At 42.7% G+C, this 20,520-nt stretch overlaps 1 protein-coding gene across 3 annotated transcripts in view; it reads left to right on the top strand.

Annotated features, from left to right (window-relative positions):
• SGMS1 (sphingomyelin synthase 1) overlaps positions 1-20,520 on the top strand; it is a 67,598-nt gene that overhangs the window by 21,764 nt on the left and 25,314 nt on the right. Inside the window, exon 1 of one of the 3 annotated variants that reach the window (XM_026851901.1) lies at positions 10,965-11,372. The exons of 1 other annotated variant lie outside the window; for it this stretch is intronic. The gene's annotated coding sequence lies outside the window, so the exon portion shown is untranslated. Of the gene's footprint in view, positions 1-10,964; positions 11,373-15,095; positions 15,199-20,520 lie in introns of those variants that run through there. One more of the 3 variants, XM_026851908.1, reaches the window with a different exon arrangement.

Genomic DNA, 20,520 nt, shown 5'->3' with positions numbered 1-20,520 from the left:
CCCCCCGCCTTGTTACTGCACTGTGGAAGTTATTTCATTATTGTAAAACTGAATTTCAATTTGTTATTGACTTCCAAGCCATTCAGAGCTCTGGCTTCTCAAAAACTTTGCCATAATTTCCATTTCTATTGTGCTCAGTCTAAATCTAAAATAACGAATTTGGATGAAAATTGAATAAAGGTGTAGACTGAATCACAGAACCATCTTGGTTGGAAAAGCCCTTGAAGCTTCTCCAGTCCAACTATGAACCTCACACTGACCGCTCCCAGCTCCACCAGATCCCTCAGCGCTGGCTCAGCCCGACTCTTCAACCCCTCCAGGGATGGGGACTCCCCCCTGCCCTGGGCAGCCCATTCCAACACCCAACAGCCCCTTCTGCACAGAAATCCTTCCTCAGAGCCAGCCTGACCCTGCCCTGGGCAGCTTGAGGCCATTCCCTCTTGTCCTAATAGTCAATATATATCGTTCTTGTAGGAGAGTTTGCAAAATAAGGCTATTTTTACTTTTGGTTTAAGTAGGGTTTTCTGAGGTCTGAAGCTGCATTTGCTACTTTTTGCTTCTTGTGAGCTGTAGAAGACAGAAAGTAACACTTGAGGTTTTCTAAAAACACAGTGTGAAGCTGGCGTGTTTGAGCACTATATTTTTGCAGAATTGCCAATCACCAAGCAAATCGTAAGAGCGCTGCATAAATAAACAAGGCAAGAAAGCAAGTCCACCTCTCTAGAAAGCTCAAGTATTTACCCTTTTGCACTTCCTGCTAGATATTTTAAACTCCTTACAGAATTGCATTTTGGTGGACTGTAATTGCAGGGGTAAAACCTCTGACAGTAATTTTATGAAACAGCAACATTTAACAGTCAGTGGAAGGTCTGTGGAAATCTTGTTCTGGGTTAGTTGTCTTTGGTGTGGATGGGGAAGAAACTAATTTCTTACTCTAGGAAATTGTAACACACAGCACAACAGTATCCCAAGTAATGTCATACTCCAGGAGTAGTTAAGAAAGGTCTTTAAAAAGAAATGGTTGGTTCCTTTGACTCAAGATTCTGAGAGCACAGGAAAGATGTGGGTGTCCACAGTTTGATGTACACAGTTACCCCATCCAGCTTGTGCCAAATCAGCTCCAGTTGTTTCTGAGTTCAGATAATCCACCTGGAATAACCAAGAGGCAGCGGGGAATCAGGCAGAATGATTACCCTCATCTACACTTCGATCATACAAGGACTTGCACAATCAATACTGAGTTCGGAGTGGTGTGATGGTCTCCTCTGTGGATTTGGAAAAGACGTACATAGTCTTTCTGTTGTGACTGGTGTCAAGAGCAGAAATGCAAGTGTGAACATGGTAAATGCTAGCCAAAATATATTTGATGAATGCATGCCAGGGGAAAAGTATTTGGCCATGGCTTGTTTTAGCAATTGCTGCTCTGTGTATGCTCCAGCATAATGTATTTACAGCATAAATATACTTGTAGGGTTTTTTAGCATTGAGAGAACTCATAGTAGTTTGTCTATTAAGGCTATATATGTGAACATATCCTTGGTCATTAAAACTAACCATATCAATAGGAAGTGAGTTGAAATGAAATCTGCTACTTACTTGGAAATCAAATCTGTGTGCGTTCATCCTTCTGAAATATGTGACTCCTGAAGAGGTTTGATAGCGCATAGAGGCTTATCTGATGTGGATGGATGCCGCACTTAAGTGGAACTCAAAATGTGCTGGAAAACACAGGCTTCAGCTTCTGCCTGGGGTGCACATTGCCTTTTGTGGTCAAAGCTGCTGAGACTTGGCTTTGGTGAGAACAGGATGAAGTTCCTTCAGGTCCCTGTTCAAGTTAGTACTTGGCATTGTAGTCTAAGACATATTCAGGTGCTCTTAGGAATGTGTACATATAAGAAATGTAATGGGTTGAGATTTCAGTAAATCCTGAATTTTTTGGGGTGAATGTCTGTTCTGGGAAACAAGAGTTTCAATGATCCTGGTGGAAGGACCAGTCTGCCATTTTTAAGGCTTACACAGAACTGATACTTGTACTTCCTATAGGAATAAACCCGTTGGGCTAGAGGAAGAGACTGCCCAGTCTGTAAGCGTGTTCATCAGAAAGAAAATCCATAAATGAAACAAAGGTCCCATCTTTAAACAAGCAGATGGAAGTAGTAGGTAGTGCTGGTGTTTTGTGATTTTGATGTAACAATAATCTAACATCTTCCATGTTTGTACCTTGCCATATTTTGCATCCTGTAATCCTACCATTTGGTTCTGCAGCACAAGTGGAGCATCCTGGGCCTGGAGCCCAAAGCCTGTGCTAAGCAGCGAGCATTTGGTCTTTGTCCTTTCTTGTTTCTCATATGCATCACAGCGGTCAAAGTTATATAGACAAGGTCTAACAGGCCAGTGCCTGAACATGGTGATGGGGAACACTTTTATCATACTTTGCTAACTGGTAGAGATACAAGTAGAGTTACATTTTGAGTTATACTGAACCCAGCTTGTGCCTGTGATGACATTTCTGTATGTTCTCCCTTTTCTTGGGAGGAACGTAAGGAGTTGTATAAACACACTTCCCCAATTAGCCCTTCAAGCCTTTAGTGATTAATGGCTTAGGCTTGCAGAGTGTCATTTCTTTGTTACTGCTCTGAATTCATCTGGTCAACCTTTGAACCCAGGTGACATTCGTGACACTCGCCGTGAGCTGCGGGTGGAAGTTGCAAGACGAGGATGTGTTGCCATGATGGGTTCGGCTCAGCTGTGTGTAAAACAGCGATAATGCCAGCTTCACAACACAGGATAATGGGAACACAACACCCTGCAGTCCTCACAAATAGCTCCTTATCGCCTCTGTTGTGTTGTTCCCTTTGCCCTTGGGATGGAGGAAGTGGATATTTGAAGCTCTGATTTGCAGTATTAATCCACATCATGCCTATTAATGAGTAAGGTGTTGCATAGGTGGGTATGTCTGAGTCAGTGCAGTTTAACCTGTGAATATTTACTTTCAGTTACATAGGAAAAAAAGGGAGCTGAAGGCAGTGATTAATTGATAACTGACTTGTTTCATTTTCAGAGTCTGGGTGGGGTATACTTTGTTCTGGGTCTGCTACCTGGTTATGAGAGAGAAGATGCATGTTGTGGGAACAGCAGGTGTAGATCATGTGTTTGGGATAATTAACCATCCTGCTGAGGTGCCCAAAAAATATATTGCAAATTAAGGAGTTGGATGTGTCTCTGGTTTTTATTCTGTGTGACTCTTACAGCATGCCAGCAAATACTCAGGATGTGGGGACTGGGTTGGTTTATCTGTAACAGGAAAAAGCCCCCTCCACGCTTGGGAGCCCTGGTGTTGACCTCTAGCACAAAACACAATCATGTATTAACTCTTGCTTTATGTTGTGTTCTGGGGTTTTTGTTTTGGTTTGTTGGTGTGGGTTTTTTTGTTTTTTTAAATTTAATTTTCCATGTGCTGGAAAGCATTGGCTCCTTTTAGGTCTTCCAGGTTAAGAAGCTCCTTTGAAGAGCAAGAGATAGCATCAGCAGAACATAAAGTTGGTATTTGCGGAAGGACGAAGTGCTGCTGCTGAAGAATAGAGGAAAGGGCCAAGTTTTTCGCATCTCTGCCCCTCCTCAGAATAGAGATATATACATTAGTACAATTTCAGACCTCACTGTTTTAATTGTACTGTGTGTTAATGAAATGTGCATTTGGTATAAACATTTTTTTTCTGAAAGGAAAAGCGTTTGCCTTGCAGTGCTCTGCATAAGCCCAAGCATGGCTATTTTGGCTCCATTTATGCATAATAAATTAGTGACTTGCTCTATCCAGCCAGCCATACTTAAAATAAGCAAGAGTATTTTCCTGAAAGGTCTTGATTGCTCCTTGGTTGATGGCAGCAGCTGGCATTCATCATTACATGCCATGTTTCTGGGTAAGGCCAACTTGATCTGTCAAAAGCTTTAAAGAAGCCAGAGTACCTGTGTTTTTCTGATTAAAGATGCCAATTAAACTTAAACACCAGAGTAGTTGTATTTTACTGGGATAACTAATGTCACAGAATAATGCAGAAAACATGCAGTAAGAAAAGACAGAATAAGACACTTAAAGCAAACAAATAGGAAAATACTGGATAATGGATCAAATAATTGCTACATGAGAGGGAGAATAGTAGTTAAGAAAGATCCATCACCACTTGCACCCATTACTGTCATCCAGACCTGCAGGTGCTGGGCAGCCCTGGTTGCAGCGAGGATTTGCTGAACCCATCCCAGCAAGTGGGAAATCCTACATGGTGCGTTCATGGCGAGGCATCCAAAGTCACTGCAAGTAGGTCCAGCCTTATGTACCAAAAATCATCAAGTCAGAATAACTGGCACCTTTGTTTTGAGTGGAACGTCTGGTTTCATCCTCCTGTTGGATTCTACCAAAGCCTGGCCAGGGCTTGGGGGGAGAACCAAGGAAGTTTCTAACAAGGCCGAACACTTGGATTCTCAACAAGGGAAGTTGGATACGTTCTCTTCTCACTACTGGTTATATTCTGTCTAAGGTGCTTTTTTCACTATTGAGCTTACGTACTTTGTTAATGATTACATACGGAGCTAGCAGCTTCGGCTTGGGGCCTGTCATTCAGGCTTCAGTACTTCAACACTTTAGCACTTTTTACATCAGCATAGGTGGTTTGTTATAACCCAATACAATACCTACTAGCACAGTGGTTATCAGTTATAAAATATGCAGGATGCTCCTACAGGTCAACTCAGGCTTGGGCCTGTTGTCCAAGCCGTAGCACTTCAACCTGGTATGTGCCAAACTACTGCTATACAAACCCAGCAGCATTATAGCAAGATGTGGGGCAAATAACAAAGGAATTAACTCTTTGATGGAAAAATCAGTGGTGCTACCAGTCTGTGTTCCATTAGTTTTTAATGAGGAAACAGTCTGTTGCCTGCTTATAAACAGAGGCCTTTGGGTTGAAATTTTGTGTTTGGAAGAAGTACAACCAAACTGACGTTCTGAGGTGGTGATGACTTCTTTAGCCAGAGGATTTTGCCACACCTGAGTAATGAGACCTCTTGGAGGAAAAAGTAAGGGGATCAGAGAATAGGAGTGGCACTTCACGAGCTGGGAGTGCGTGCGGTAGCTAGGTGTGGCTGCAGTCACATGTGAACAATGCCCTGTGCCATGTGAAAAACGTTCTTCTAGTTGAGACAATGAGTTTGAAAGGGTGTCTTGTTTCCATTTTTCTCTTTTATGGAAAGCTTCACTCTCCTAGGTTAAAATGTGACTGTGGTGTGATATTAAACACTCGCTTTGAACTGGGTATCTGATTGCACATCTCCTGTATGAAAGTGAATTGTAGTACTACAGTGTGCCACCTTGTTTTTCTCTACTCTCACCTCCAGAGAGGTGCTGGCCATCAGACTTTGCAGTGCAACCCCAGCTTCTAATGGCAGAGCTGCTGCTGAGGAGATACAGGTGTTTCTTCAGTGATCTAAAGGGCAACTGTGGTGTTTAACTGGGAACAGCAGAAGGATATACACACCCAAGGAAGCACACATGTTGAGCAAAATGACCAATTTTATCCATTTACAAAGATGATGCCAGTTAGATGAGAACTCCAGAGGTTTAAGCTGCTTGCATGGCCTGGACAACGCGAGTGGCGATGAGGCTCACTTCATGGGCAGCAAAAGGTCCTGTGTCCTCGTGGACTGATGTTTCTGCCATTCTTTTTATAGCTTTCAGTCACAGTGAGTACACAGGGATGCGTGTGTGTGTGTGTGTGTGTGTGTGATCCCTCAGACCTGTTGCAACATGGTGGAGTCCCATGACTGTGCACGGGGTCAAATGCAGAAGGGGAGTGAACTGGGATCTGCCCAGGAACAGGTCAGCCAGCCAGAGCATTGGGAAATTGAAAAACCGATGGCAAGGTCAAAATACAAACACATGTTCAAATGCAACAACACAACGTATTTCTTAATTCACTTCTGGAGGAGGATCAGGGGTTGTTTTCAGCTGAGTTTCCAGTTTGCTACCAGATTGCGTGATCATCCTCTTTGCAAGCAATTTAAAGTACATGTTTGTTCTTGTACACATGCTCAGTCAAGCAATGCTGAAATTAGCTCCGTTGTTGGAGGAAAGATTTTTGTTCAGGTAACTTGATTCAACTTAAAAGCAGCTCAAGCTTTCAATAGGAAAAGGGAGAGAAATGTGGTTTCCCCTGGACATTATTCCATGAGTCACATGTTACATGACACAGCATTCCTCTCTGGAAACTTAACTGCTGGAGTTGATGAGTAAGTACATCAGTACTCCAGAACCACCCTTTGATAGATACACCTAAACACTTAACCTAGCATTTCTGGAAGTTATTTTAATAATAAAATCTAGATGGATTTTGAAGTCAACCTTTTAATGTTTTTAGTATGTATCAGAACCCCGTTAAGGTAAATTTAATGAAATTTTCTCAGTTTCAGAAGCAACTATTTGTAACAGCCTTGCATGTAACAAGTTATAATGGCTGTTAATGCTGTAATACAGATGTAATATTATATTTTATATGTAATAATAAAATTTCAGGTTATTTCTCAGTAGGAAAAATGATAGGATGGGGGGGTTGTCCGTTGTGCTTTTTTCTTTTTTTAGCTACTGGCCTCTTCAAAATCATGTGTTATATCAAACAGGAATATACACGTTTGCTGGTTGAAAACCCTCAGAAGACAGGGCAGAGCAGTGATGGCCAGGACAGGTTTGTTTTAGCAACGAGCATTTTTTCATCTTTAATAAAAAGTGCTTCATTTCTGGCTCATAAAGCACATGTGCTGAAAGGTCTCTGCCAAAGCTGTTCAAAACTCAGCAATGTCCTTGATTTTTGTTTTCTTTACTAAGACATTTCAGCTTAAGAAATGGGGTTAAAAATCTCAGCTTGGAGCTAGAAGAAATAATAAGCTTGATATAAATACTAAGCAACAGGATTTGTTGCATTCACAGCATCTCTGGAGAGATCGGCATTACAGATTGCACAGTGAGTTTGCTATAAACTAGGTCACTTGTTTTGAGGGGTGAAAGTGCTGAGGAGTAATAAGCAGCAATTTTAGAGTGGCATGGGTTGTTCAGTGTATTGTGATACAAAATGCTAAGTAGAGGGTTTGATGCTTATAGCAAACTGATTCGGTGCAACAGCTAATGCTTCCTTTCAAATGAGCGGGGAGTCACACTGTAGTTAAGACCAAGTAGCTTTGCTCTGAAGAGAATGGGCTATAAGTTTCAAGTAATTTTTAAAAATTTGTCCTCATGCTGTTGTTGAATGTGGTGTTTTGAAGCAAATGCAGGTCAGAGAAACTTTTTAATGCTCCTGTAGCGCTTCCCCCCCCCCCCGATATATCAGTGACCAGAATCAGATTACGTGAAGGAAAAAAAAGACAAAAAAGACAGCAAAAAAAATGCTTAAAAGGTGTTTTGGATACATGTGGTGTATGTATGGATTTGTATTACTCACTTGAAACAATATGAACATATGCTCTCAGGTAGGTGTTAATCCTAGAAATCAGTAATCAGTCTTTGAAGTCAGACCTGTTTTGTGCTGGTAGGGGTCCTCTTTAGGCAGCAAGACATGTGCCTCCCTGATGGGTCCTGTAAAAATGCTTCCTGAAAATAATGTGTGCAGTTCCTTTGTTAGATCCATGCATTGGAAGGACAGCTGCTTAGTAACCTAAGGAGAGAGAAATGCATCACTTTAAAAATGTCTCTTGCATGCTTTTTTTTCTTGGCCATGCCCACAGCTCTGTTAGAGGCAGCATCATTGCTTGTTTTCCTTCACCTACGTTGTGGTGCTTGGGCTTCGGAGTTGAGTTTGCTTGGTGGTGTGAATGAGTAGGGTTTGGGGTTGGGTTTTTGTGTTTTGGTTTTGGTTTTGGTTTTTTTTTTTTTTTTACTCACACTAGACTTTACTTCTCACCCTCAGTCCTGGGTTTCATCTGCTAATATAAAGTTTCTTTACTGATGGGCGAGGGTGAGTCAATATAATCTTTGTACTCTTTTTTTGATGTTTAGGCAGATTTAGGCTGTCAAGGCAAGGAAGATCTTGCCCCAGCAAGACTTTTGAAAGGATGATCTCTTGCCAGTGCATGTGGGGCTTGAATTGCTAAGGGACACTAGTGCTGAAGCTTGATAGAAGCTATTTCTCTTAAGTGCCAGCAGTCAACCTCAAATCTAGTGTTGTCTCCTGATGAGGAAAGAAGCAAACAGGTCAAAACTCAGTGGCTGTCTCTCTTCTTCAGGTGTTTTTATGGTGGTCATCATCTTCGTATTGAAGCACGATGTGGGAAGGTGGATGTGAAGCAGAGCAACAGCCACTTAACTGAGAGCAGTACTCCAAGATGTTCAGTCCTGTAGAAAGAAAATGATGTAATCTGTTCAGGCTGTCCTCCATTTTAGCCCTTAGGCTAATTATGTCCTGGCTGAAGTGTGTAGGAGAAAGGAGGGGGGTAAAAAAAACCCACAACAAAACAAACCCAAAAAACCTCCCAAAAACCAAAACCCCCTTGCAAGAAATTTGTAAGTATTCGTTATGCTTCTTTTTATTTGTTTAGGGCTTTACAGAGTATTAAGTTGTATCTGTTTGGACACATGCAGTATTTAAATGCATAATGATAAAACATGTTGAAAAGGTGTTCCCAAAGCTTGCTTTTAATTACCTGTAATACTTGTCAAACTGTCATGTCTTCTCCCTTCTGGCCACACCTTACTCATGGGAAAACAGAGCTGGCTTTGTTACGTGCATTGAGGTCACTGAACCCATAGAGTTGAGAATACTGAGGGAAAAAATTGCAAAGATAAGATCGCCTGGAGTAATAAAAGCATTTCCCTCAAATATGAACGTATTTATTTCCAGAAATGAGTTACTAAGTTTGCCTCTGTCCTCACCTTATGCTGTCCCATGAAGTATGTCTTGGCCCAAAGTAGACATGAGTATAACGTAACAAGGAATGCACTACCTGTAGTGTGTCTTCCAGTTAATCCTTTGATTCCTCATATATGTGCTCAGTAGGAGGAATTTACAGAATTGGTACCAATTGAATTATACCTAAGAAATCTTTAGGTAATGAGTAATTACCAGTTCTACTCCAGAATCTCTCCTAGAAAGCAGGACAAGATTGGGCGGATGCATCTGTTGAGTGTTACAGAGCTCAATTACTCAAAGACTGATGGAAAAAAGGCAGAGGGAGCTCATTAGTGGCTCATCCACACTTCCCATCTCTCCTCAGATTTTAAATAAAATGGACTGAGTTGTACTTGACTCGCCATCCTGCTGGAGGTACAGCTTAACTGTTAAAATCCTTCCTAAAAGATGATGGTTAGTTCACCTGAGCCAGGGTTTGCCAGCTCCCATGTTACAATGATGATCTGCAGAAAAAGGAGAATGAGCTTATGTGGTTTTTAATTCTTATATTAGGGAAAAAGATATTTGAGAAAGGGACAAGTTGGACCATTCAAGCTAAGTGGATTTTTTTGCTGATCTTTAAAAGGAAAGAGTTTTAAAAGTTAATTAAAGACAGGGGAATTCTCTGGGCTCACTGACACAAGATAATTCTGTGTTCTTCTTGAATTGGTGCTTCCAGATGTACAGCTTGGTGGTCAGAGTCCTTGTCAAAACCTTCTTCCCCCTGTCTCCTCACCAGTATTTGAAAGTTACTGACAAACCTATGGACTTTTTTTGACTTCTGGACCCTGTGGAGGAGCTGATTGTGAAAATGTTCTATTTGATACCTGGCTGTCTGCATGTGTTAGATACAAGGATTGGTGGGCCATGCCTAGGGGCATGTATCTATAAAAAAAAACCCAGTAAGCCAACAGCTCCTTAAGAATACTTATTTTCTGTATGATGGGATTAGTATGGAAGGATTTCTGTTTGTGACTTATGAAAATACTTTTTCCACCCTGTATTTCTTCAGTGTGGCTCTGCAGATTCCTCGGTATTACTGGCGACAGACTCCCTCTCTTGGGATGGATTTCAGAAAACCCCATGCTGCTATTATTTGTTAATGCTGGTGTCTGTTCTCCCCTCCCATTATTTCATCTGTGGAGGGGAAGCAGGCCACTTCATACACCTCTGACTCCTGGACACTATCTCTCTTGCATACAGCGGCCAGTGGACTGCATAGAGCCCTTGCTCTCTCATAATCTGCTGGAAAACACTCTGTCAGCACCGCTCATTCTGTCAGTCCTTCCAAATGTGTGGCCTCAGTCTGCTTTGTGTTGTGGTTTTGTTCTCAATTACACTCTCTCCCTGCTGTCCCGAGGCCAGTGGCCAGTAGACGTCCTCCACTCCCTCTTGTGCTCACCAGGGATGCTTCACACTTTCCTTTCCTGCTCATCTTTGCCACCCCCTGTGTTTGGGTGCAGGAGTTGCAATCTTCCTCGGTCCTATGTGTCCCAGTCTTTAGTGTATCCTTTGGGATAAAGGCTGGATGTGTGCCCTCGGGGGTAGGTGATGCTGCCCGCCCAGGGACTCTCCCGCTGGTGGCAGCAGCGGGATGCAGGCAAAAACCTCGTTGAAAGGTTGGGGAATTTGTTGTTTTGATTTTAGTGTGGTGAAATATGACTTTTTTTGTTTGTTTGTTGTGGAGCTTTTTTTTTAGGTAGGATTTTAACATCTGGTATTTATGTGTATTGGAAAAAATAAATCATTCCCAGTACTGACTCTTATAGCTTCGTGGTGTCATCTTAAGTCTTTCAAAAGTAATACTGATGCAAGGCTTTGCTTCGGGTTACTTGCACACTTAGGAATCAATAGCCCTGAATTTCTTTGATAATTTTATTTCCCCTTGTTTTAGCTGTTATTTTGCTGGTAAAACCCAGAGCTGCCACGAGCTGCTGTAGGAAACTGCAGCCCCTCCAGCCAGGCTGGCGCTCCCATCCTTCCTCCTCCTCCTCGTCCTCCTCCTCCGTCTCCTCCTCTCGCCGCTGCTGACGCACTCAGCGGGGCGAGACAGCGTGGCCCGGGAGGAGCGGCAGCAACAGGCAAGCGTTCGCTTCAGCGGCTCCGGTGCAGCGCTTCACTTGGCGTGCTTTTCCTTCCCAGCCCCTCCTGCGCGGGGCCAGCGGGAGCGGAGCGGAGAGCAGCGTTGGCAAAGCCCGGCACGATGCTGCCAGAGCGGGGAAGTTGAAACGCAACTTTTAATTTGAAGGAAGTTCGGCTTGTGAAGGAGGCGCCGGCAAGATCCTCGGGTGCGGGAGTTGCTTTGCTGAAGTGGCAAAGGAATGGTAAAACGTTTCGGCTTGCAGAGGCCTCGCTGCTCGCTCCTCTTGCTGTAAGCGTTGTGTCTGGCTGGCGACTGGGAAGAGGAAAAGTTGGCTGCTGTTGGCTGCTGCCTGATTTCCATGAGTGAGTAACTCTGGCTGTGGATGATCCCGTTTTAGTTAAAAGGCATGTTGAGCTGCTGGTGAAGAGCCAGGGGCTGTGTTTGGAAGCAAGCAGAAGGACTCATGTACATTAAGATCTAAAATACAGCACTTTTTTTTTTTTTTTCCTTTTAAAGGTGGTACTCAAGCTTGTGTTTAGTCTCGTGTTTGTTAGTTGGGGTTTTTTTGATGGGTTTGTTTTTTTTTCCAAATAAAAGCCAGCCAGGCTGCCAGCAACTGGGGCAGCAGTTACATGGCTGGTGAGTACCGTTGTCTTCTCCCCCTGAATGGTTTCCAGGGTCTGGTGTGTTGCCATCGAATGGGTTTATCTCTTGCTGCGGCCAGACACAATGTGTGTCTCTGTGGTTTCTAGGTTGGAGGTTTTGTTTGCAGCGCACTGGGACAAGGTAACCAGTTACGTGGAGTAGCAGCAGCACTTGCCTGCACAAACTGAAAGTCAGGGAACAGCTGCTGTCCCTCTTGCCATCTTGGGCACATCTCCCCACCCTTAACCCCCTACTTAACTGCTGCCAGATATCCCCAGGGCAATTGCAGTGAGTGTTTATATGAAACAGTAAGAGCAAGAATGTATTTTAGACTTTATGTGAGTATTTTTAGCAGTTGTACATAGGAAGAGGCAGGGCCATGTGACGGTGCTGCTCCACGCGTGTCATGGTGACACCTGCCACCCAGAAACGTGAATGCTTCACTTGTAGAGTTGGGTGGCCCTGGGTGTGAAGAGGAACACCATGAGTCATGGGGAAACCATAGAAATCCTCTTGGTGAGCTGAACCCACTTCAGCAAAAGGAATATAACTTTTATCAGTAAGCTGTGTCTTAAGATATGCAGCTAAGTCTTTCCATGGTATGTGATCCTATTTGTGTGTTTCTGGCACAGCTGCCTTTTCTTCTTGTTGTAAACCTCTTTTAAGCCAAATGTTTTAATCTGGAAGCTAATAGATTTATAGTGATGCGTTGAACATTTTTTTTTTTTTTTTATACTCAGTTTCTGGGGAAGAAACTAAAAAACCTGTGCCTGCAGTAGCTCACATCTGCGTGTGTGTGTGTGTGTGTGTGTGTATGTATACATAGAAGAGCTACTCCAGGCATTGATTTTTAGTCTCTGTGTATGTATGTGCATGCATGTATGTATAAAAAAAAGGTTTTTTTTAAAGCAGGGTGGGATAAGCAAGCTTAGAGGAGCATTAATTTCTTCCTGTCCTGTCAAGTAATACCATGTCTACTTCATTTGTGAGTTGATTTTGTTATGCAGAGGAAGGCAGGAAAGCAGATCATAACAAAACACGTTCTTATCAAATATCTGCTTAGAGCACAGTCAGGTAAATCATTAACGCCCGGTCACAGTGCTTGTAAAAGCTGCTAAAGAGGTTTCTCACCCCTGAAACTCCCTTTTTCCAGGAGGTAAGAAATGAAGTTACTTATAGATCTTTGTTTCATGCGTGGGTGTTGGCTGCTATTGTGGTTTCTGTATTGGCTAATAAAGTGAGGTAGCCCAGTGGATTAAGGATGAGAGAGGACCTCCTTGCCGTGCACAGAGAATAAAGCACTTTCCTAGGAGAGCGGCTTCAACTAAGGCAGAGGGGAAAAACACAGCACGCCAGGCTGCTTGATGGGATCGTCTCGTGCATTACTGTTGTGCTGAAGGAACTGTAGGTGGATGATGCTTTTTCATGTGAGCAAGAAACTTGTGCTCTGAAGCAGTTTTAGGTGAGGGGGAATCAGTGTCCAACTCTTCATTGAAATAACTCAAGGCCAGGAAGAGTTGCAGAAACCGGCAACTCAAGACAGATGGTTATCCACAAACTGACGAGCAGTAAATTTTCCTGGGCTGTTGCTGGTGAACTTGGCGGGGAGCAGGTTCTCAGACCTAGTACCTACCACCTGTGCTGCTTCTGGGTGTGGGCCATTGTGTTCATGGTGAGGTTTCTCTCCCCTGGTCGCAGCAGCAGCAGCATGGCAATCGCTGAATCACATCAGTTTCCACCACTTACCTACTTATAAATACTGTAACTCATTAATGAAACTTAATTTTAAACAGGTTTATGGCTGATGGACTGTTTGGCTCAGCAGCTTTGTTTCCTGGGGTCCTGTCATTCAGATCTGTTGGACCTTGGAAGATTTGCTGTGGGCCTTGCTGTACTTAAATCCACACCAGACTTTTGTTTTGCCTGACTTTTGTTTCTGAGGCATGTAAGAAATGGATTTCTCCAAGGCATTTGATACTTATAATCTTTAGAGCCCTGTCTGTGTTTAAGTTTAGATCAATTGTGTTTGCAATAAGCCTGTTTTGTGCAAGTAACTAGAACTATAGAAAATATGTAGCGCATGAAAACACATTACATGGAGAATGGCAAAAGTAATGTTGTTTGCGAAGTTTGCAGCCATTGTTTGAACAGGAGAAAAAGGGCTTAGCTCAAGAAGGGCTTTAATCTATTCCAGGTGCCCATATCCAAGAGCATGACTCAAAACTTCCAGCTAAACTCTTCAGCTCCCTGAATCAGTGTAGGACTTGTGCCTTGCCTTCCCTAAGCTGTGTCTGTTTTAGGTGCTGGGCTCTCAGCCAGGCTTTTAGACCAAAGCTCTGCCTGGTCCTACGAGGAGATTTTCAGTTTTCTCCTTGGAGCTGCCTGGTCCTCATAAGGCCTTGGAGAGCGCAGCTCAACCTGGACCTCAGTTTAAAAGCCCCCAAACCCCAAGACCTGCTTTGTGCCATTCCATGTGGCTCAACGCTTTGCACAGCCTGTGCTGTGCATCCCCGGGTTTCCATATGCCTGTGAAAACTCAGAACTGCTCTTGTTGCTCAGGAAAGTGCCCTTTTTGCTTGGCTAACTTTACAGGGAGGTTGCACATTAGCTTTTTAAAGCTGTTCTCCATGTGAGGAGAGAATTCAGGGTACATTGTGTATCTGTGTTACACCTAATACCAAGAGCCTGAAGGAGTAGATATCCAAACCCAGATGATAAGACGAATCCAAACCTTTCCCCAAGAGACGTGATTTTTCTGGGGGAGGTTTCTGTACTGGGGACATCCCAGAAAGTGCTCTCAAGTGCTAACGCTGTCTTGCAGAAGGCAGGAGTTGGGCCCTCTGTCTCTCCTGGGAGAGCTGACCTGGGCAGTGAAGCCCAGAAGTGGGTCCGTGCTCTGAATCTTTGCTTAAGCCTCTTTCCTTTGAGTTTTTTAGGGACAAGGGGTGCTGATTGGGATCTCAGCTGGTTTGTGTGGCCACAAGGGAGTGGGAGAAGGAAGACAGCCCTGTTCCCTCTTGACTGCCTTGAGCCGTGGGTTCATGGGAATGTTTGAGACTGTCTCTGCTGCCCCTCATGCACTTGCAGCCAGCCTGTGGATGATTTTTTGCCAGGAAAATTGGCCTAATGGAGCACTCGGTTGTCACCAGCTGCTTTCTTCAGCTGTCTGCATGGCAGAGAAGGTGGGGGAAATGACTGGTTAAAAATAGAAAGGCAGATTAAGAAACTTGAGGTATGGTTTCAACATACAGCCAAGCTGCTCTGACAACTCACTGCTGCCACCGAAAGGGGAAGGGCTTGCTTATGCTTGTGTGACTGCACAGACAGCTGCTTCGGCTGCCAGCCCAGCAGAAAACCAGGAAAAGAGGAGTTTTTCCACCATGCAATCACCCAAGCATGAGAGAGGAAGGTGGGAATGCAAGGCAGGAGGGAGGGGGTGCCTCTGAGAAAAGGCTTGTTGAAATCTGCTGGAACAGGTAACCTGACTTCAGGAGTGCAGGGGCTGGAGATGAAGTCCTGTGAGCAGCTCAACCCCTGGCGTTGGTAAGGTCAGCTCTCCTATCTGCTTAGCTCGGGTGTGAAATCACAGCTACAGCACACACGCCGCTGCTTCTAGCTGGGGCTGAACTAATGCACATCAGCCTACCCACGTTAAGAGCAGAGCCTTAAGGAGATTTACTTTGCTGTTTGAATCATTCATATTCTGATGGTTTATGGGGAGAGTTTGAGTAGTTGGGGGAAAAACACATTAAAAGCACTGGGGCCTTAATTTCACTTACTAGATGTTAAGTATCTTGCTTCATTATAATATTACACTCTCTTATAAGAGACTTTATATTGCGGTAAGCATGTGAAGTGTCAGGAGAAGGGCAGTCAGCAGACAGGCTGAGAGTAAATATATTGTGTGCTTTGTAAGCAGGGGAAGCCTTTTAAACATTGCTTTTAGGAAGTGGCCATTGTGCAGTGTTTGGTCAGCAACTCTTCACATGGTGTTTATCGCTATTCCTCGTGGTTATCACTGGTCCTTGTAACTTTGGATATATTTTCTGTTGCCTTTTCTGAAATAAGGGCAAAAGCCAGTTAAGGAAACCATTATTTTCTTTGTTGGAAAGTTTGTTTCCTGATGCTTTTTTTTGTCTTTGGTTTTGGGGGTTTGGATTTCTTTTTGTTTACTTTTTTTTTTAAACTCTGTCAATCTTAGAACAGTGTGATTTCTCAGGCTGCTCTTGGTTTAGGTGAGCTCCCATTGTAGCTCTCCCAGCCACATGCTGATAACAGTGAACCATCTGTTCAGTGCCAAATGAAGAAGAAAGTATCCAGGGGCATTTCAGATGTCCTGGACATCCATCCTAGACGGATCCTAAAAACTAGTAAGCGTGCTGTGCCAAGTGTTCCCTGTGCAGGAAATGGTGGAGGGAAAACAGCAGTTAGTTCAACATAACTAAATAATGTTTAGCTGTAACCTAACACTATCCCTGGGCAAGTGACTTGAAGAGAAACAGCATTTATACTTTTCAAGGGGCTGTAAGATACAAGCTGTAGATATAAGCATATCTAGTGCTTGGTGGAATTTGGTATCGAGTCAAATTTTACATCTTGATTTTGTGAAACTGGAATTATTCTGTGTTTTATAGTGAATTTAAGAATTGAAATTATTCTTTCAGCCTCTGGACAAGCAGCTAGTTTTACTCAGGTTTCAAAATGCTTCAGGGTGCTTTCCTCCTTGTTATTGGGCTGCTTTTCATAAACAGGAGTCAAAATTCATTGGTCTCAGTGATACATAAAACAGTTTTCTTGTAAATTTAAAAGATCAATTTAGCAGTCAAGCAGATTTTTCACTAGTAAGAATGTTGACACTGTTATACTTTACTAATTTTTTAAAATTGTGAAGTTGAACCCAGTTAAATCCAAGTTATTTATATTAGGAAAGCTGATGCTTTGGGATTGGTGAGTGTTAAGCATTGAGGAGGATTTAGTAGGAAGACCACTAGCTACTTAATTTTGGTGCAACTTTGATTTCAGTTTTTTAGTCTTTCCAGCTTTCTGTTTTTGTTTTTTCCTTATTATTTCTAACCCCTTTTGTGCTTTGAAATTTTCTCCTTTAATCTCAGCCACGTGCTTTTCTTTGGGGACATTGTTTTGTTTAATTCTAAACTAGTCACACCCTACCTAAATCCGCAGTGAAATCCTGGTATTGCTCAGGCCTCTGCAATGAGCTTGCGTGTCATGCTTGGGTTAGAACAGCAAAGAGCTGACGTGGGCAAGCCTCGAGAAACTTTATTTTGTATTAGTGCAGTTACAGAGAAAATCAGGTGGTGAGGGTATCTCTAGTCTTGGTAACCTTGAAGCTATGAAAAACAAATAATACATTGCAAAAGCAAAATGAGAAATGAAAGCAACTTTCTGCTGTGTTAGAGTTTCTTTGTCTTGCAGTTTCAGAAAACGGAAGTGGTGTAACTGTTTGCTAGGGACTGGATTTTAGAGAAATGAAGAAGCTCTTCTGTGAGGTTAGAATAGACCCTCATAACCCAGGAGAACAGTTTGTCCCTGTTTTGATTTCTGAACTACTAAATTTGCATAAACAACTCTCTCCCAAACCACATATATTTTTAAAAGATAACGTTATCTTCCCTATATGATAATAATGTAACTGTCTAAGAAAGGGACTATTTACAAACATTTTTCCTGTATGCAGTGGCCTAGCTTTTACAGCTTGAGGAAGAGGTGGGAAAAGAATTGATCCAATAATTCAGGGTTACTTAAGCTAAAAGCACTCAGTTACTGAGTTAGATTTATCTGGGAGAAAAGTAACACAAGCTCAGACTTTTGTTGATGTTTAATGTTCTGTAACGGTCTTCCCAGGCATAATTGAGCCATCAACACAGGAGTGATCCTGTCAGAGGAGTTTATTTTGAGTGATTACAGAGCCCACTGTGGCTTTCATTTCAGTGCAGCCTGAGCTAATTGATGAACAGGGATGTAATTTATTTACAGTTCTCAGGATCCTTTCAGACTAATTCTCCTTCTTTTAAAAATCCTTGGAAGGGGAGGAGGGCAAGGAGGCTGCTGGGGCTCATTGGGCCGCCAGTGCTACTGCCCATCTGTCACAAAGTTATCTAAAATATTCTGCCCTCTGTTTTGGGCGATGATGTTGCACTGCCCTGGTTTTAGCAGTCTCCTCTCCATTTTCTCCTAAGCCTGTTGACCTTTATTCTGGAGCATGTGCCATTTGGCTGGGGAGGCTCTGGCAGGCGGCACCGGAACAAACTACAGAGAATGGGGGAGGGAAGGGAAGAAAGAGTGGACGCTACTGCTGATGAAAGGAAAAACAAGGAAGAAAAAAGCTACAGAAGGCATGAAGACCCATACTGTTTTTTGTCTAGGTCTCAGTTTAAGATGAATACTCCTGATTTTTTTTTTTTTCCTTCCTAATATTGCTAGATTCCAGCATAATAAGACAGTTTGTCTCCTACAGCTTGCTCTACTGATGAATCATGGGTCTGCATCAATAAATCCAGCTTTATGCAGAGCTTTGAATTAGGGAGGAACTCCTGCCTATAAGTACCTTTCAAAATAGAAGTGGAAGTGATTTTTTTACTCAGAAATCACTTTGGATATGAAGATGACTTTCAGTTCTGTTAAACCTCTGAATAATCAGGGAAGGAGGCAGCCACGAGCTGATGCATGGCTTTGGGTTTTCCCCATGCTTGGGTGAGACCTGCTATTTCTGGAGCTTCATCGGGACTGTTGAGCTTTGTAGTCCTGTATGGTAGAAAAAAGTAGTGTGGAGTCCCTTAAAGATCTGAGCACTGATGTTTTGGAGCTTCGCCTGTCTTGTCCTAGAGAAGTTTCTTATACAGCTAAGCACAGATTTCACCATGAACTTGTTCATCTGGCTGCGAGTTAAAGGTCACCTCAAGTTCGGTTTGTAAATATGCAGTAGTAAGAAGGTAGTCTGAAAATATTTAGACCACATACCTAATTTGCAAGGTAAAAGGTGATTTTCAGCTAGATAGACAGTTTTCATGACTGAACTTTAAGGTGCCAGCTGCCAGTTGTTTGAAAGCTACGGTGCCTTTTGTATCAAATTTTGCAAATAGGAGAAAGGAAAGATGATGGTGCATTGTAAACATGAGCACTGCAACAGTTATCTGTCAGTCAACGGCTTGAAATAAAAAATAATGAAGAAAAAGGAGATGGCAGTGATTAGGTGCAGTTCTTCTATAGGTACTATTACTCTTCCCCTGGGAAACGACAAAGCAATACTTCTAACTGCTAACACTTGAAATCGTAAAGACATTGTGTTTGTGCTCACATGTGTGGCAAAGTGCTGGAAGACAGATACAGCAACGGGTTTCAACAGGGCAGTTCATAACTACTGTCATTGCTTCCAGCAGCTTTGCAGAGAAATCTGATGGCAAGATTGTTTCAGCCATTCTGGCTTAATTACCAAACTGGTGAGTGTCCTGCCATCCAATTGCAAGTGTTGTATATGGTGGAGATCTGCACCAAAATCATCTGATGTTTGTCTTGAGGTTTGATTCTACCTTTCACCTGTTTGGCCTGGCTAAATAATACATGAACCAAAGCTATTTCTGCACTTCCTAGGCAGTGTGGATCACGAAGGTGAATATAAATGCAACACTTGTTAATATAAAACTTCCTTGACTGCCAACTGACCCTGAGTTCTGTGCTCTCCATTAAGGGACATAAATCGTGTTGTCCTCAATGATTTATGCAGCATCTACAATAACAGGGCCTGTTGTTTATGGAAGTATATGCATTTATATTTTACATCTTTGTCTGCCCTTCATATTTTATTTACTGAAGACTGTAAGGAAATTGGTTACTTGGCAAAAAATGGCTTTTAGTGAACTAAGGAAATGCAAGTTTCCTGATTTTTGTTTTTTTTTTTTTTTTTCCTGGAGTGATGTGTGTGGTGCTCCCCACCGCAGTGGCTGTACTACTTTTTCTTAGGACTTTCTAAATATTGATCCTTCCTCGTTACTCTTCCAGAAAGTTAGGAGAGCCTTCAGCCCTGCTGTTGACAACCCATCTCCTGCAGATACTTTTGCCCTCCAGGGAGGACAAGAAATCCCCATAAGAGATAAGAACCCGTGATATCCTTGTACTGTCCTATAGCTGCTGGCTTTTCTGGTCTGAGATCAGCATTTTCCCCCTTAAATCTTAATTCACAGCATGCCCTGTATGGCATATTTTGCATTTCAGCAGGGATGAGACAGGCTGGGTACTGGTGTGCACGTGTTGCAGCTGGGCCGTGCTGGTTCATGTGCCAGCGTTCCCTTTGCCTGTACTTGATGGGAGATCCTGTTTTACTCCTGGGATGTTGCTGTGAGGTCAGACTTTTGTAATCTGACTGCCTAAGACCAATTCAGACCAGCACAAGTTTGTCTCAGGATCAAATTAAATCAAGTCCCTACACTGTTTCATTAATGTGAAATAAAAACCTCTAAGAAGACATTTTTCCAGTGATGTTGTGGTGCCATGTAAGGTGAGCTGCATATTTCATCAGGATTTCTGCCATGGTAGTTTCATCCCCTTGCCCATATTAAATATTTTTGAATGTAGGTATTTTCAGACCCAATGAAAAGGTTTCAGAGTGCTTAAGTACAGATAGTAATATATTTGCTTTTAACAGCAAATTTCATGTGTATTTATGTTCTGTTCAATTTCTGGTAATGCAGCTGCACCCTTACCCCCATAAAAAAAAGAGAAAAAAATCCAAACCAACACACCAAACCCTATAATCAAATTACTGTGACTGTTTAATGTCTTTTGGTATGAACACTTTACAGTACTTGGTCTTATCCTTTCCAAAACAGTTTGTTTTTTTTCTCCCCCCCC

Source organism: Athene cunicularia (genome assembly GCF_003259725.1).
Source record: "Athene cunicularia isolate RWA chromosome 6 unlocalized genomic scaffold, athCun1 chr6_part2, whole genome shotgun sequence".
Lineage (NCBI taxonomy): Eukaryota > Metazoa > Chordata > Aves > Strigiformes > Strigidae > Athene > Athene cunicularia.
This window is presented reverse-complemented; position numbering and strand designations above follow the sequence as displayed.